The sequence below is a fragment of the Canis lupus genome, chromosome 7 (genome assembly GCF_048164855.1).
Source record: "Canis lupus baileyi chromosome 7, mCanLup2.hap1, whole genome shotgun sequence".
NCBI classification, from domain to species: domain Eukaryota; kingdom Metazoa; phylum Chordata; class Mammalia; order Carnivora; family Canidae; genus Canis; species Canis lupus.
The window spans coordinates 22,326,253-22,343,389 of NC_132844.1; the positions used below are offsets into that span (position 1 = coordinate 22,326,253).

General features: G+C 40.5%; 1 long non-coding RNA gene across 3 annotated transcripts in view; it reads right to left on the reverse strand.

Moving 5' to 3' along the window:
* Positions 1 to 350: 350 nt before the first annotated feature.
* Positions 351 to 17,137, reverse strand: part of LOC140636249 (uncharacterized) — a 146,032-nt gene continuing 129,245 nt past the window's right edge. For all 3 annotated transcript variants that reach the window (XR_012033549.1, XR_012033550.1, XR_012033548.1), the window contains one exon: positions 351 to 906. This is a non-coding gene — a long non-coding RNA (uncharacterized lncRNA). The remainder of the gene's footprint in view (positions 907 to 17,137) is intronic.

Below are 17,137 nucleotides of genomic sequence, written 5' to 3' on the forward strand. Positions count from 1 at the left end.
TTATCCTTTTGCATGACCAAATGAGGCAAAATTATGAAACACTTAAAATTTATCTACTCTGCACCTTTTGCTGTTCATCTTTTGAGACCAGTCTCTCCTTAGAAAGCTCCTCCCACTCTCCTTGCCAACTAGAATCTTCATTTTTTTTTTTAACTTTCTTCATAACAAAACCTATTAGGTGTAAAAATAATTTAATAAACAATGAAGGAAAAGTGATCATGACTTTCTACTGTCTAGTTGGTGTTTAATGATGGTAGGCAATAATAATAGTAAGGCAGTTCTTCTTCCCAAAATATTTTATTGACTTTTGAGCATCAGAAGTTCTAAAATTCTGTGTAGATGGGCTTAAAACCTTCACAGGGCACCTGGGTGGCTCAGTGGGTTCGGCAGCTGACTCTTTATTTTAGCTGAGGTCGTGATCTCTGGGTCCTGAGATGGAGCCCCATGGCAGGCTCACACTCAGCACAGAGTCTGCTTTGGTTTCTCTCTTCCTCTCCCACCCTTCAAAAAATAAATGAAATCTTAAAAAAAAAAATTTACATTGGTCCTTGCATAACTGAAAAAATAACTTTACTGTTATGTAGTACAGTTTGCAAAGCTAATCTCACTTGCCTGTGCTCAAGTCTGTTGTAATGAGAGACAGAGATGGGAAAAAGACATGGATAGTATTGCAGAAGATTAAAACAAAGGCTAATGTACCTTTTGAATGGGAGTGGGGAAGTAGAGGCAATTTCTGGGGCAGGGGGTGGAAAGAGTGAGGAAAGACATTCTACACAATGGAATTTCAACACCACAGCATTCCATGAAACCCAAGAGCCAGCTCAGCAGGGAACATCTGCCAGTTGCTTCCAAATGAAGGAGAATCATTCTTCCAATGAGAAAACAGTGATGAAGGATCATCTTGGCCTGGGAATAAAATTGAATTTTTACAGTGCCAACATTATGCTTATTTTTAAAACATCCCCTCAACATTTGTATGTGCGGCGAGAAAATGAGCAGGAAGGCAGTTCCTCGGAATTAAAAGCATATTGTAAAAATAGTTCCATTAAGCAACTAACTTAAAATACAGAAGTTTTATTAGGTTGAGCCATATAATACTGCCATTTTTGTAAACCAAAAAAAAAAAAAAAGGTCAAATAGAGGCAATATCACGTGGTTCAACCTAAAAGAATGTCATACTAATCAATATACAGCTATAAATCATATTACCTAATATTTGAAGTTGTGCTTGTTATAAAGTGACTTTCTAATGGTCATACAACTGGCAAATGGAAAGTTTTCTGACTAGTAAACTCTCCTTTTAATAAACCATAAGCGCTTTCCCTACAGTGTTTATTCATTCAGCAAATAGACAATATTTGAACATTTACCGTGTGCCATGCCTGGTGCTGAAGCGCATTGTTTCATATTGAAGAATCACTTGCTATTTTTTTATCCAATTGTTGGCCCCAAAGAACAATCAATTGGAAAGACCTGAGTTTGTCCAGTGGGAGTCAGATCAAACTTGTAGGGGGGACAAATGCTGATAAGAAATGACAAAGAGGTCGTGCAGACCTCATAATGAGATTTGTCCATTTTTTTCAAGAAAACACGTGATTTTCAGGGTGCCTGGGTGGCTCAGTCATTAAGGGTCTGCCTTCAGCTCAGGTCATGATCCCAGGGTCCTGGGATTGAACCCCGCGTCAGGCTCCCTGCTTAGCTGGGAGCCTGCTTCTCCCTCTCCCTGTGCCCCTCCCACTGCTCATGCTCTCTCTCACTTTCACTCTCTTTCAAATAAATAAAATCTAAAACAAACCAACAAAACAAAATAAAAAAACTCAAAACACTTGTGCATTTTAGATGTCATAAGGAGCAGAGAAAGGCAGGCCAGTCTGGGCAGGCACAGCTTTCAAGAAGACCATCCAGTCCTGCCTTATAGTCACAGCATACCCTGCCTGAAGAAAACCTGTCATGGGATGGGCCAGTAAAGCTGGAGATGGAAACAATCCTCTCTAGGGTAGTGGGATGTAGGCTTTGGACCAGCAGCATCAGCATCACCTTGGTATTCTTTTAGAAATGCACATCCTCAGGCCCAACCCCAAACCTGCTGAATCAGAAACTCTTGGGGTGCGGCCCAGCAGTCTGAGTTTTCCAAGCCCCTCAAGAGATTTGCTGGCACAACAGGTTGAGGAGCACTATTTTAGGGAAAAGGAGAAATCCTGCTGGGAATTAAGAAGGTTAGAGGAGTACTGGAATGCAAAGTGGGTTGGGGGGGAAGGATGCTCCAGTCAGAGATACAAATCTTATTAAATTCCCCATTTGTTATATGAATATATGAGCTTTTATTGGGCACCGGCTGAAATAGAAATGCAAATAATAGAAAAATAGAAATACAAATAACAGAACTATAGAAATACAAATAAGAAGGGAAAAATAGAAATACAAAGCACAACTAACACTTCTGAGCACTTGCTTTGTCCCCAGGGAATGGCTAAGTACTTCACACAGGTTCATTTACTCCACAAGACAACCTAATAGAGCAGCTGCTTAACAGATAAAGAAACTGGGGAGAACTAAAATAACTGAGAAGTTAAATAACTTCCCATTGTCCATGCATCGAACAGGTCATGGAACTAAATCAAAGTGAGGCAGCCTGATTCCTCTTCGCCATCTCCCTGTAGTTCACAAGACACCCCAATGCCTCAAGAGCTCTCATTCCCAGTATGAAAACATGCCCATTCCCCATACATTGTTCAATGAAAAGACCGTAGCTCCCACAACAAGGTGAGAGAAAAGAAGGATGTACACCCTCTTTGCTGAGCTCCCACACAAACCAAGTACTTTTACAGTTCAATTTAGGGAACAGCATCCATCAGAGAACAAAGGATGTAGCTCCACCTAGTGGGTAAATGTCTCCATTTATTTAGAAAGGCCTTTCAGTCGTGCAAAGAGCACCGTAATGAAAATAGAAGCTACTCCCGACAAATCACTACAAAGCTAGCCAACCCAGCTAGGAGCGGAGAGTTGGTTCAAGAAGCGAGCTCAGCTGTATTCCTCTTGGGTCATGACCCTGCTCTGTGAGCTGCCTGTGCAACAGCCCAGTTTGGAGGAACACAAGAAAGGACACGCCCAGCTAGGAATCCTGTTATCCCCCCAAACTCTCTGTAAATGCGGAGAATGCCATCCGACTTTTTCTGTGGGTCTCACTGTAAGGATAGTAAAGAAGGATTATGCGTGTAAATAGAAAATGCTAATTCTGCCGAGCTACAACAAACCCCAGTTAGGCTTCATTGAAGAAGACACCTTTCATCCTCTGCACACTCTGCTAAGAAAAGTATAAGATGCAGATAAAGACATGCAACGCAGGACAGTGAAGCAATTTGCCTTAGTGCGTTTTGTGACAGGAAAATTAAAGTGGCAGATTTTACCAGGTTTAATCTGACTACAGATCCAGAGCTTACCAGGAAAGGGAGCCATTGCTTCTGGCGTATGCTCCAGAAGTTGTTCAGATTCTGCAGGTAAAACTGCAACTTCCTGTTATCCCATGATCTGCCCCCAATAGATAAAATTCCAATCCGCTTTTCCAAGCCACCCACAGCAGCAGCGCTTTCCAAAGTAAAGAAACTATTTGCTGTATGGTAATGGGGTTCTATGTTTCTTCAAGCTTAGGAGAGGCCCTGGATTTAAGAACACAAGGCCAGTCGACTGAATCCAGAACTGGCCATTGAGGTGAAGAAGCTCCAAAGGAAGGGTCTGCTCCACTCTGTTTGCTCAGGTATTTGGCCACAGATCATTTCATTCTTTTTTTTGCCAGAGTACCTAGTAGCACTGGCAATCGGTGGAACACACAACAGGAAACCTTAACCTGGAGCAAGTGCTGTGCTTCTCACAACCCTTCTCTCTTAATTCACGTCCTAAACTAATGAACCCAAAGCAGGCTGTTTGGGTCAGTGTGGCAACTTCAGTAACCAGTATTTAAGATATCCAAAATAACATGTCTCTGAGGAGAGCTAAATATCCATTGTAATTTTCTAGTATAATTGGAGACAGTTCCTTCTTATTGGCCAGCTTCACCAGTCCAGGGAAATGAGGTCTCTGTTAGGCCTTTATAGACAAAAAAAGAACCATCATTTTCCGTCTCCTCCTTGGCACACATGTCTGGGTGTAGTGCCCTCAGGCCCCTCCCTAGTTCTAGAGGTCCCTTCCCATCTCTCTGAGGTCTGATACTTCCCTTCAGCAATCAAGGATACATTTGGTGGCCAGGCGGACAGAGGCTCTGGGAGTTCAAGGAGACCTAAGACTTGGTCTCTGCTCCCGAGGAGCCTAAATTTTTACCTCTGGGATTGTTCTTACCTGCTCAGCTGCTGGCTTGTCTGGCTCTGAGGACTGCGGATCGTTAGTGGGGTTCCTCTGCCTCTTCTCCCGCCCCTCTTACCCCCTCCACCACTGCAAGGGGCCCTACGGCAGCTCCGCCCTGGATTTTCCCATGGTTTCCCAGCACACTCCCAACTATCACCTCTGCCCTTGCTTTCATGCTGAGCTGAGCCAGGGCCACTGTGGGAGCTTCGCTGGTGATTTTTCTTGTTTGCTGTTGCATCCTCATGGCATTAGCTGCTCTTTCCTTGGTAATGGGAAAGACTGCTACTTTTGTACTATTTTGCAGAAACAGGCGCCAGATGGGGGGCAGGGAGAGACAGGGGTAGAGACACCAGTCACTGGCAAGTGTTGGTTTTCTCTTCAGTTTTGGAAAGTCAGGAAACCAAGGAGCTGTCGCCCAGTCCCCCTGTTCCACAAGGGGCCCCTGCCCAGACTCGGAGAGCAGCTGCAGTGCCATCCTGACCGCAGCCCGAGGAGGCAGTGTCCTCACAGCCCTGCCACCCCACCACAGCACCTAGCTCCTACTCCGGACACCCTTTTCAATCACAGAGTTCATGCTTATCCTTGCACTTGCAGCTCTCCTCCCCACCTAGACAGGATTTTCTTTATCACACTAATTTGACAAAGATGTGCCTCTTTCAAGGTCAAACCTGGGAAGGAGAGAAGGAAGAAAATTTCATTTTTCCTTTCCTCCCTTCTGAGCTACACAGTGTGTTTCCCCTGGACTCAGAAGACAGGTTGTTAATGTAATTGCGGGCTTGCCCAGGAACCAAATGGCCATTTATTTATTAATTAAAGATGTATTTAGGGGATCCCTGGGTGGCGCAGCGGTTTGGCGCCTGCCTTTGGCCCAGGCCGTGATCCTGGAGACCCGGGATCGAATCCCACATCAGGCTCCCAGTGCATGGAGCCTGCTTCTCCCTCTGCCTGTGTCTCTGCCTCTTTCTCTCTCTCTCTGTGACTATCATAAATAAATAAAAAATTAAAAAAAAAACATATTTAAAGATGTATTTATTTGACAGAGAGAATCTCAAGCAGACTTCCTGCTTACTATGGAGCCTGACATGGGGCTCAGTCCCATGACCCTAAGATCATGATATGAGCCGAAATCAAGAGTCAGCCAGCCATTTCCAGAACTGCCATTTATAACCCACTCCTAGGAGAAATGGCAATGCCTAGAACACGGATTCAGGCACCCGGAGAAAGTACACCTATTAGTGATTAAAGGGATAACCGCAAGGGTCACGCTGCCTTCTGATGTATAAACTTTCAAAATCAAAGTATATGAGTTGGGGACTTCTTTTATTTAGGCACTGATTGAATGATTCTCTACACCCAGTGAAAATAAAAGATTAAAGACAGCCTGAAAGGAAACTTTGTTATAGAGGACTTCAAATGTGAGATGGGAGAAGGAGAGGCAAACTGCAGTTCCCAGGCCATAGGCAGCAGAGAGCCCCATACCGGAGGTACAGAAGTTGACCTCTGACATCCCAGGTAACTACAATCTTGCCCTGTACAAGATTTGGTCCTTCCTCTGTACATCAGGATAATAGCAATTGCCAGCTTCATACCTTGCTTTGAAAGGTTGCTGACTGCCTTAGATCATCGGGGGGAAAAGCTCTAGTCTAAATTCCAAAAGAAAATTAGATACTTAAACCTTAATCTTTTTCTCTCCTACCGTAGTATGTATTATGTGGACACAGACAAAATATCTTTCAATGAATTTCAAAGTTCGTTGTCCTTTGGAATAAACATCAAATTCTTTAACATGGTCTTCAGGGCCCTATAGGACCCTATACATATTACTGGCTTCCCAATCCTTGTGTTACATCCTCTTTCAGACCCTCCCAGGCACCGTGTTACTTCCTGCCCCAGGGTCTTTGCACAGCCGTTCCCTCTGCCTGAAATTCACTTACTCCTCTACAACTGTCCACAGCAGTCTTTCACCCAATGAAGGGTTACTCACTCATCAGTGCCCAGCTCAAATGTCACCTCCTCAAGGACTCCTTCTCCAACCCCTGACATTGATTGAACCCCACTTCCTGCCACCATATACTTTCATAGCCCCCCTTGCCTCCTAGTGCTTTTCATAAGGAAAAGTAAGTAATTAATTAGATAATGGACTGATTTGTGCCTGCCTCTCCCCTCCATGCCAGCAGAAACAATTGCAAATAAAGACAGCCAAATTCTGAAATGAAAGAAGAAAGGAACATCGGAGCCCTAAAACAAATGTGAAAGAAACCTCCCTCAGGCCACACCTTCTACAGAGAGATGATACTTCATAGGATCAAGAACACAAATTCTGGAGTCGGACTGCCTGGACCGTCATCTCAGCTCTGCCACGTAACAATTGTGTGATTTGGAGAAATTCGCACAGCCTGTCTTTTTTCAGAATCCTTCTTTGTAAAAATGAACTATCTGCACCATGTAAGCTCTAAGCTCTGCTATTTGTTTTTGGTTTGTGTTTTGTTTTGTTTTGTGTTTGAACTTTCAGCCAGATGGTAGGCTACCTGAAGACATGACGTGCTTGGGATAAGCTTGTATGTCTTGCCGGGCCTCACGGAGTTCTCTGTCCATGGTTTAGAGTTGTGGAGCTTATTTCAGTCCTTTGAAATGTCAGTATGAATTCAATGCTCTGTATGAAGCTGATGTCTATGGGGATCTTTGTAACTGTTTTGGGGACGCCTGGGTGGCTCAGTGGTTGTGTTGCTTGCCGCCTTTGGTGCAGATTGTGATCCCGGGATCGGCATCGAGTCTCACATCAGGCTCCTGCAAAGAGCCCACTTCTCCCTCTGCCTATGGCTCTGCCTCTCTCTCTCTCTCTTATGAATAAATAAATCTTTTTTGAAAAAATAAACCGTTTTGGCATATAACTATTACTTTTATTTTCAAAGCAGTGACTACAATATGATCTTGATACTATGGAGATAACAGATTTATTTTTGCAGAAATTATTTTTGCATCTATTATCTTTGCCTTCCCTAATCTTCCTTTTCTCTTCAAACTCAAAAATGGGAATATAGATCATCATTCTGAATAGGATACTTTCCAAAATGTTCCTGTGGTATGATATAGATACAGATATATATCTGTGTGTGCATACACACACACACGTATACCTATATTTGAAAACGTACATACACACACACACACACACACGTGTGCATAATCTCAACTTATTTTGCCCTGACAACTTTATTTACCAGAAAGCACTATCAATCTGTTGAGAGCACCACTCAACATAATTACAATCAGAAGGATCCAAATTCTGACACTGCAATCACTCAAACTTTGGATTTCTTCCTAAGTCCTAATATTCAAGTGTCTTCATGACCAGCCACATCTACCCAAAATACACAACGTGAAGTGAAAGAAGACAGACCGTGTGAGTGCAGCTCAGATCATTATATTTCATAATTGGCTGTTCCCTGCACAATCCAGTATAGGAGGGCAGCTCGGCAATGCTGAATGTCGTTCCCACCACATATTACTGGTCTTTCCTACTCTTAAAAGCATATAGATATGCATAAATATTTAGAATGAAATGCAATAGCCTGCATAATTAGATCAGTGGAAAAGCAGGGAAACAGAATTGAGGTTGTTGCTCAGTACCAGGCCCAGCTGTTTCAAATTGGTGGCCATAGGACCAGTTAGGGAATGACACCATCTGATCTTCCCCATGGCTGCAAGGGGTAAATTGACCACATGACAATCCAGGATAACCTAGGGTCTCAAACATCCTCGGTCCATAAATTCTACTAGCCTGCTTGCCTCCACACTCGATGCACATCTCTCTAGCTGCTTGTGGTAGTTCAAATATAAAGGCAGGAACAAAGACTGGGTAGAGATTTGCTAATGACAATTTACTTAAGTCCAGGTTTGGCACCTGATTCATTTGTCCCCTTCAATGAATGATTCCACCTGATATTTCTGCAACATAACATTTGTTTTTATTTGTTTCAATTTAACTACCAGAGATTTTAAATGATTTTGCTTACATTTTATCCCCCAGTTCATGAGATAATTTATTACCTGATATCTACAAAGTGACTCTACTTACTATTATTATAACCATGTCATTCTTCCAAAGCTTCACCCTGGAATATTATGACAAAATACCAAGAACATAATTTTAACACACATAAAAATTATTACCATGCAGCTGTGCAAGTATTTCTTTCCTGTCCTGAGGTCCACAATCAATTCTATTTGTGCATGCTACGCAAAGAGAGTAATAATTTAACACTCCTTGATTTTTTTTTTCTTTTTCCTGAAATCTATTCAGGAGGTAGTAAAAGGCCGCAAAAAACTAAGCTTTGTGCCAAATATCTGCAACAGTCTTTCTGCAAAAACTCAAATGAAATAATTAAGAAGCTGCTTAAGCAACCATTTGCTACAAACCAGATTGAGGGATTTGAAATATGTACAAATATTTTTAAATAACCCCCTAAAGGGGAAATTCGTACTAGTAAGTGAGGACTACAGCAGCTCCGGCTGCCGCTCTGCATCCTGGGAGTACATATGAGTAAATACAAACACATTCCAACATTTTTCTTCTTCCCTAAGGTATCTGAAAGAAAAACTCTGATGTTAACTGCTACAGATCTGGGGCAGAGCCTTTTCTAATAAGATTTCATAATCTTCACAGCACAATACTCTCTATGTTAGAGCAATCCCACGACTCCTAATTCCCCAGCAGTTAGTGTGCTAGGGTGAACTTCTGAGTCTCAGATAACATTACGGCTGTGGTTTATGCCCTGATTGATAACATAGTCAATGGAGGCAACCTGTCCCAGAGAAAGGATCCAAAAAGCTTTGCATAGTGTTTACGATACAGATAACCTCCTGGCTGACATCTGTGGAGGAAAACCTTTGATGGATGAAAGAGGCTATAAGATCCTGTGCACCCAGATAGCTCTGGTGAATTTCTCGTATATCACTCTTTAGACAATTATAGCACTTTCGTCATTTTATTTGGTCACAAAGGCTTAACTGATTTTTGTAGCAATATGTTTTGCAGAGAGTATTTGATAAATATAATGAAATCATTTTATGCTAGATCCCAGGGGACAGGTCAGGGAAACGCTGTTAAAAAACAGTGTTTCTTTGTTATACATCATATTAGGCCCTGTACTGTTCCTGGAGCCTGAGCCTAACTGGAATGTTTAAGAGCTTCCGACCCCAGCATCAGCATCAGCATCAGCAGGGAATCTGTTAGAAATGCAGACTCGGGGATCCCTGGGTGGCTCAGCGGTTTGGCGCCTGCCTTTCACCCAGGGCGCGATCCTGGAGACCCGGGATCGAGTCCCACGTCGGGCTCCCGGTACATGGAGCCTGCTTCTCCGTCTGCCTGTGTCTCTGCCTCTCTCTCTCTCTCTCTGTGTGTGTGTGACTATCATAAATAAATAAAAATTAAAAAAAAAAAGAAAAAAAAAGAAATGCAGACTCTCGGGTCCTACCCAGATTTACTGGAGCAGAAGCTGAATGGTAACCAGATCCCCGGATGTTCCTATAAGTACTAAACTTGAGAAGCACTCCTCTATTGCATCTTAGAGCAAGTTGCAAGCACTCACTGAAGTCAGTGAGCAACAGGAGAGAAAGGGATGGGGCCACCCAGTAACCAGTTTCTTTTACCTCTCTTCCCTCTAGCATCCTTTCCATGCTAGTTTGACATTGGCTAGCAGTCTAAGACCTAGATTTGAAATGGTTCGACTGGGTCACAAATTATTTGCGAGCCAGTAAATACACAGTGAGGTCATGAAAAAAAGGAAGAGAAGGCACTTTTAGAGAAACCGGTCAAAGAATACTAGGCTGAAAATCCTTAAATTCACTTACAGCTGTTTAGTGAGGGTGGTGTGGGGAGAGCAGAACTCCACATACTCCAAAGTCTGCCAGCCTTTCAAATATACCTCTAATACTCAAACTTTAATCTACCATGATTCAATCCACTCTTAAAAGGCTTCTCCAGCCTCTTAGAGAATATCCCGACTAAAAGAATGAGTTTTTACATACAAAAGGCTAGTGTGATATATTTAAAGCAAAGAGAAACCAAAAAAAGAATAAAATATTATTTAGATTCTGAATTTGGATGCATTTATAAGTTATAGAGAATGCAAGATCCATTAGCATGTGTGTCCTCTTTGGAGATTAATTATGACTTTGAAGGCCGCTTAACTGACTGAATGTGGAGTTTTTGAGCTGTCAAAGGAACTTCTTTAGACAATTTTAAAAGATCAATAACCAGTATAAATAGCATGCTGCCTATCAGCCTCCCCTAAAAACCAAGCGGAGTGTCACGTGCACAACGCTAGAGATCAAATTGGTCAGCCCCATGCAGGGAGTTGTTTCTGGAAAGCCCACTCACACAAAAGATAGAACCCTTTGCTGAAGAAGGAATCTTTAATCTCTAAGTAGCAGGCTTCTGGAATAGAAACTACTGAATTGTTCTATCGTTGGTAAAGGGACTATTCAACTTGACTGTTCCCTTACAATAGCAAGAAAGCCCAAAACTTACCAGGTCACGTTTTGTAGGAAATGAAAAATAACAGAATTTTATTTTATTTTACTTTATTTTATTATTTTTTATTTGATTTGATTGTTGAAGTCCTTGGGTCAATCAAGAACAGCTCAAGGGTCCTATCACTATTATGCATTCTATCAGGCCAGCTGGCGGCCAAGCTGGATACAAGCACAGTGCTTCCGTAAATGGATAGAAACGTCTAACATGAATGATAGGGCTCAAACCTTTTCAAAGCTATTATATTAACATGCAAAAGATCATTCAGCCAAGCTGTCATAGGACCACAACCAAAGATTTAAAAAAAAAAATGTTGTTTATTGTGTTTTTTTCCTTTCCCTCTAGCATTATCGCACTTGATGAAATTGAATAACATCTAAGATATATCTTTATAGTGTTTACACTTTACAAAAGCACAGTCACCTACTATTTTAGTTAATGCTCAGAGTATCTCTGTGGTAAATGTATTAATATCCCTGTGTTATAGATGTAGAAACTCAATTCCCAGAGCTCTGCCCAACATCTCAGGGGTAACAAGTGAAAGAGATACTGTGTTTCCTTCATAGAGGGAGGTCAATGCTATACTTAATTAAGAAGGAGATATGTTAACGGTATCTCCCTAATCCCACCAGAGGAAATTCAAATTTTGCAGGAAAATGTACAGAGGTGAATAGTAAATAAAGAATTCAAGAATTCATGCAGTGTCATTTTCCAGAGTATTATGGCTGTGAAGAGTTTTATTCTCTAATCTTAAAATGCAACGTCTCTCTCTCTCAAGTCATATTCATCACTCAGAATCCAATGTAAGTCCCTCCTCCTCCTTAAGCCTTGTCTGCACACCAGTCAGAAGTGAATATTCTTTCCCTCAAATTTAGATGGCAGGAATATTGGCCATACATGATCATGATATCATGCCTTGTGTGATTATTAGTCATGTCAGCCATGGGGCTTGCCTGCCTATTTTGGTTGGTCTTTTTTTTAAATATTTTATTTATTTATTCATGAAAAACACAGAGAGAGTTACCTGCCTATTTTGAGTGTAACCTTTCAAGTGCAGGAGCTATATCCTATGGGTGGAACAATGTATCCTCTTCATGGACTCTGAAGTCAACCATATTCTAGATTCAAATCCTAGTATCTCCCCTTCACAGCCATGGAAACTTCCTTGCACTTCTCTGACACTGCTTAATATCAAAATGTCTATAATTTTCATTAAAGACCTCAGGTTATCAGAATGCCAAATAGTTTAAGTTCTAATTCAAAGCAGGGGCAGCTAACTTGCTGTCAAAAATGTATGGTGCAAGTGTGGTCCATTTCCATTCTAACCCAAAGGGCCACGCTCTAGAAGTAGCCCCTGCAGGTCCTTCTCTTTTTGATATCTTTATCCATGACAGATCTTTCACTGGTTTACATACTAATCCTGTGCCATTATCCACCAAAAGAACCTAAGTATTCAGCATATACACATAGACTTAGGTCAGTTTGTCATGTTTTCTTATCTTTAGACAATGATAAAAATATTTGTCTTTCAGAGACACTGTGTAGATACAACTGAGATAATAAGTTTAAACAATTAGCCACTCATTCCATAGAGTTTACTCTCTTTCTATGAGATGACTATGTTACACCTTCCCATCTGTTCCCCAATATCCAACATCTTTTTCTCTTCTTAATCTTAGCAGATGAACTTGCTTCCCTGTTCACTGAGAAAGTAGGAGTAGCATAAAACAACTTCTGCCCACAAAACCACTACGTCTACTGCTCTAGTTGCATCTGAACACCTAGCATCTGGCTACCATCTTGTTACTCTGGTGATAAGTCTATGCTCTCCACATGATCCCCAGATCCCAATCACCTCTCACCTACACAAGCACATCACTGCAATCACCACCCTCTTCCTTAATCATCAGTTTCTTCCCTCCCTATCAATTACATAAATTTGCCAAAAATTTTCCATGTTGTAGCTTTGATTCCAGTGAATAATATCAATAAACCCTCATTGGATTCCACATCCAGCTCCATTTTTCTGCTCTCATTTACAAGAAAAATACTCAAAAGAATTATCTATACTCCTGCCTCTAATGCTTTGCCTCCTCATCTTGAGGCCATTTGCTCAGTCTTTTTTACCCCAGCACTCTGAAAGATAGCTCTCTCCAAACTCTTCTGTGGTCCTCAATGCTAAATAGTTAATTCTCATTCTAATTCTCAGCTTTTAGAATTATCAAGAACACTTGATATAGTTGATCACTTGTCATTTCTTTTTTTTTCTCCCAGCTTCACTGAGGTATAATTGGTAAATAAAAATTGTATATATTGAAGGTATACAATGTGATGTTTTGATGTGCATATACTTTGTGAAATGATTACCAAAATCAAGCTATTCAATGTGCCTATCATTTCACATAGCTACCTTTTTTGATGAGAGCAATTAAGAGTTACTCTCCTGACTCCTAACTCTGGGAAACAAACAAGGGGTAGTAGAAGGGGAGGTGGGGGGGGATGGGGTGACTGGGTGACGGGCACTGAAGGGGGCACTTGATGAGATGAGCACTGGGTGTTATACTATATGTTGGCAAATCAAACTCCAAAATACAAAAAAAAAAAAAAAAAAGATATACTCTCTAGGCGTATTTCTAGTACACAATTTCAGTATCAATAATACTCACCATACTGTACAGTAGATATCCAGACTTATTTATCCTACAGAGCTGAAACTTTATATCCTTTAACCAATATTTCCCCACTTCCCACATGCCCCCATTCCTGGTAAATACCATCTCACTTTCTCCTTCTAAGGGCTCAACTTTCACTTTTCCTTTCTTGAGATGCTTCATCCACTTGGCTTCAGGGTCACCACACATTTAAGACTGTCCTTTCTACCTGACTGGCCACTCCTTCTCCAGATCCTTGGCTGATTTTTTCCTCTTTCCTCTATGTTACATGTTAGGGCAGCAGGGTTCAGACCTCACAGCTCCCCTCTACCTTCACTCACTGTCCAGGTGATCTTATCATCATATCACCTCTCTTCAAGTAGACACTGATATGCTGATAAGCCCTCCTAATTTACATCTCCAGCTGGATCTACTGCCTTGAATCCAGGCTCATTTCTTCCATCTGCCTTGACATCTTCTTTTAGATGGCTAGAAAGTATCTCAAATTTAGCATGCATAAAAGTCAAACTTCTCATCATCTTTACTATCCTTATGTCAGTATACAGCAACTTTATTTTTCCAGCTGCCTGGGCCAAAAGACCTTGGAGTCATCCTTGACTTGACATTTCTCTTTCTCCCACACCCATGTCCAATTTATCAGCAAGTTCTGTTGGCTTTTACTTCAGAATCCTGCTTCTCCTGAGCTTGATCTTTCTCATCCTATCATCAATTCTATCTTAGGTTGTTGTAAAGCCTCTGACTGGTTTCTCTGCTTCTCCCTGGCCTCCATAGAATCATTTCTCTACACAGGAAGCAAGATGATCCTATTAAAAGCTAAATCTGACCTTGTCAAAGCTCTGTTCAAACAGCCTAAAATCCTATCAGTGACCCATGAGGCCCTATAATCTGACCCCATAACCCCTTCACCCAGTTTCTCTAACCTCATGTCCCCTTATTCACCTCTCTCCAATTGCACTGGCCCTCCTGCCATTTTGGCAAGCCCAGAATATTCTTCCCTTGGCACTTTGTGCTCCCTCTTCTCTCTGCCTGAAAATGTCTTCTCTCAAATTTCTTCATGATTTTCTTTTTCACTTTATCAACAATAGCCATTTTATTTACCTCATAACCAGGGAGGTCTCTGCTAATTCTCCCATATGAAAAACACCCCTCCACATTCTGCATCACCCTTTCCTTGTTTCCCAAAAGACTTTATCTCATCTGACATAGGATATACTTAACACATTCATGGTTTCTGTATCTCCTCATTAAAATGTTTATTGAATGAATGAATGAATGAATGAATGAATGAATAGCAGGTATTCTGTAACTTTCATTCTTGCCATCATCACCCTTGTCCTTCAAAACCACACTCCAGGGCCTTGCCCAGGAGATGTACATGATGGTTCATTATTGATGGCATACACGTCATGAATGCATGGTGATAAACATAAATTTCTGCTTCCTTCTAATTGTTCCTAGATTTGTAATCCCATGGTTGATACAGAAGTCAGTGCAGAGTAAATTTCATAGCAATAAAAGACCCCCTCCCCACTTAACAGTTATAGAGGAGGAGGAGGATTATGAAGATTTTTTAAAGCAAAAAAAAGCACAATAGTACACATTGAACAGCACATGGAAATGTTTTTTTCTTCCTTTAGATAATCTATAGTAGTTACTCTGGCCTAAAAATACTGAAACTAACCATTTGGTCCTAATAAAATTTTCTAATATGATGGCATCTTTTTAATATGGTCCTTAACAAAAATTACAGTGCACATAAAAAATAATTAATATCTTCTCTGTTTTGCCTCCTGTTCGAATGCTTCCCGCCATACAAACCCAATGTGAGAGACGATGCAAACCTTTTACCATTAATTAATAATTATTTTATTCATGATTTACTGGACCACAACCCTTTTCTAGTTGTATTATGTCATCTCCACATTTGCTTGATTTTCATAAAGCCCTATTAATAAATTCTTCATGATCCCAAATAACCATAACGATTAAGCACATAATAATTGTAAATTGAAAATCTATGTATGGGATTAGCTCAATTACTCATTTTGTGAATAATTCAAGTCCCCAAAGGAACTTACATTCCATTGCTGTGTTATTTATTCTGGAATTGTAAATATAGTAACACTTCATTCATGTGAGTTCCACCAAACTGGAATTTGAAGAAATGCAGACAAGGTAAAAGCTGAAGGTTATTTTTTATTATGATGCTCTTCTTAACTGGTTGAATAATTTTGTAACCAAACATAAAAGAAACAAAAATACTTGAGAATAAACAATTTTGCAGAACTCCCAGAAATATTAGGAATAAGATTTTGTTTCGTTTTTAAGGCAAAAAGCACTTAAATGTCTATTCAGTTACTTTAGCATCATTTAATAAAGTATCCAAACTAATAGCAGGATCCTTTCAACTCTGAATGAATGGTAACCTCAACTCTTTGATTTTATTATTTTAGTCTATAAGTATTTGCACTAACCAGTAGGCACTAACACTGTAGCCTGTGCTACACTGTAGTTTAAAAGTTATTATCTGGGGGCCACTGGGTGGCTCAGTCATTTAAGCACTGACTGGATTTCAGCTCAGGTCATGATCTCAGGGTTGTGAAATTGAGCCTCCTTGGGCTCTGTGGTGGGCATGGAGCCTGCTCAAGATTCTCTCTCTCCCTCTTATTCTGCCCCCACCCCCACCCCCCAAATTCACCCCCCGGTTACTCTCTAGGGAAAAAAAAAAAAAAAAGAGAAGTAATTAACTGAATTTCTATTAAAATAAATCCTATAATTCAACATGCTTGATATTTTAGACGAGCTCTTCCTCATCTAATCTGAGTAATGTTTTAGTACATAAGAATGCTGTATGTGCCCAAGAAACATTTTAAGGATTGCTAACATTTTTTTGAAAAATACATTCAGTTGCATTTACTCTTGATGAAATTTTGTTTTCAATTTAAAGCAAGAACATTTTAGTGAATTTGCTTTGGTGCATTGGAGACATCTATTTGTTTGCTTAGTTAACTTTGTTAATACAAAATTAATAATATTCTATATATTCTATTATATCGTAAATATTCTATATTTCCCTGCAAGAAACATTAGCATTACATGTAATGTTAATACTTAATGTGAGTTCAATGAGGACAGACTTTCAAAGCTGATAACCAACTTGGAAGACATTGCTTTAACCTTCCTGCATTAAAAAAAGATGCAAAATATTTCTCCTTATTGACACTGAATATTTATTAATTCACTATTTATTGGCTTGTTTGTTCTTTTCATTATTTGAAATGCCTCAAGGAGCCATCATATCCACAGATCAAATAATTTAGGCACAAATCGTATGAATTAAAACTATCTCAGCAGACACAATGTTGGTATGTAGGAAAAAATTATATTTTGCACCTGATGGTCAACAAACTAGCAGTTTGCTTTTCCAGAAGGGAAGGGAATTTCAGTGACAAGGGTCTTCTGAAACCTTCTGCGTCTGCTTCCCTGAGATTCAAAAATGGCTTTGTATGTTCTCTCAGAGCCTCAAGGCTTGAAAGTCATCCAAAAGCCAGGGACCAATCTAAAGTAGATTGGCTTATACCCAAATTTAATG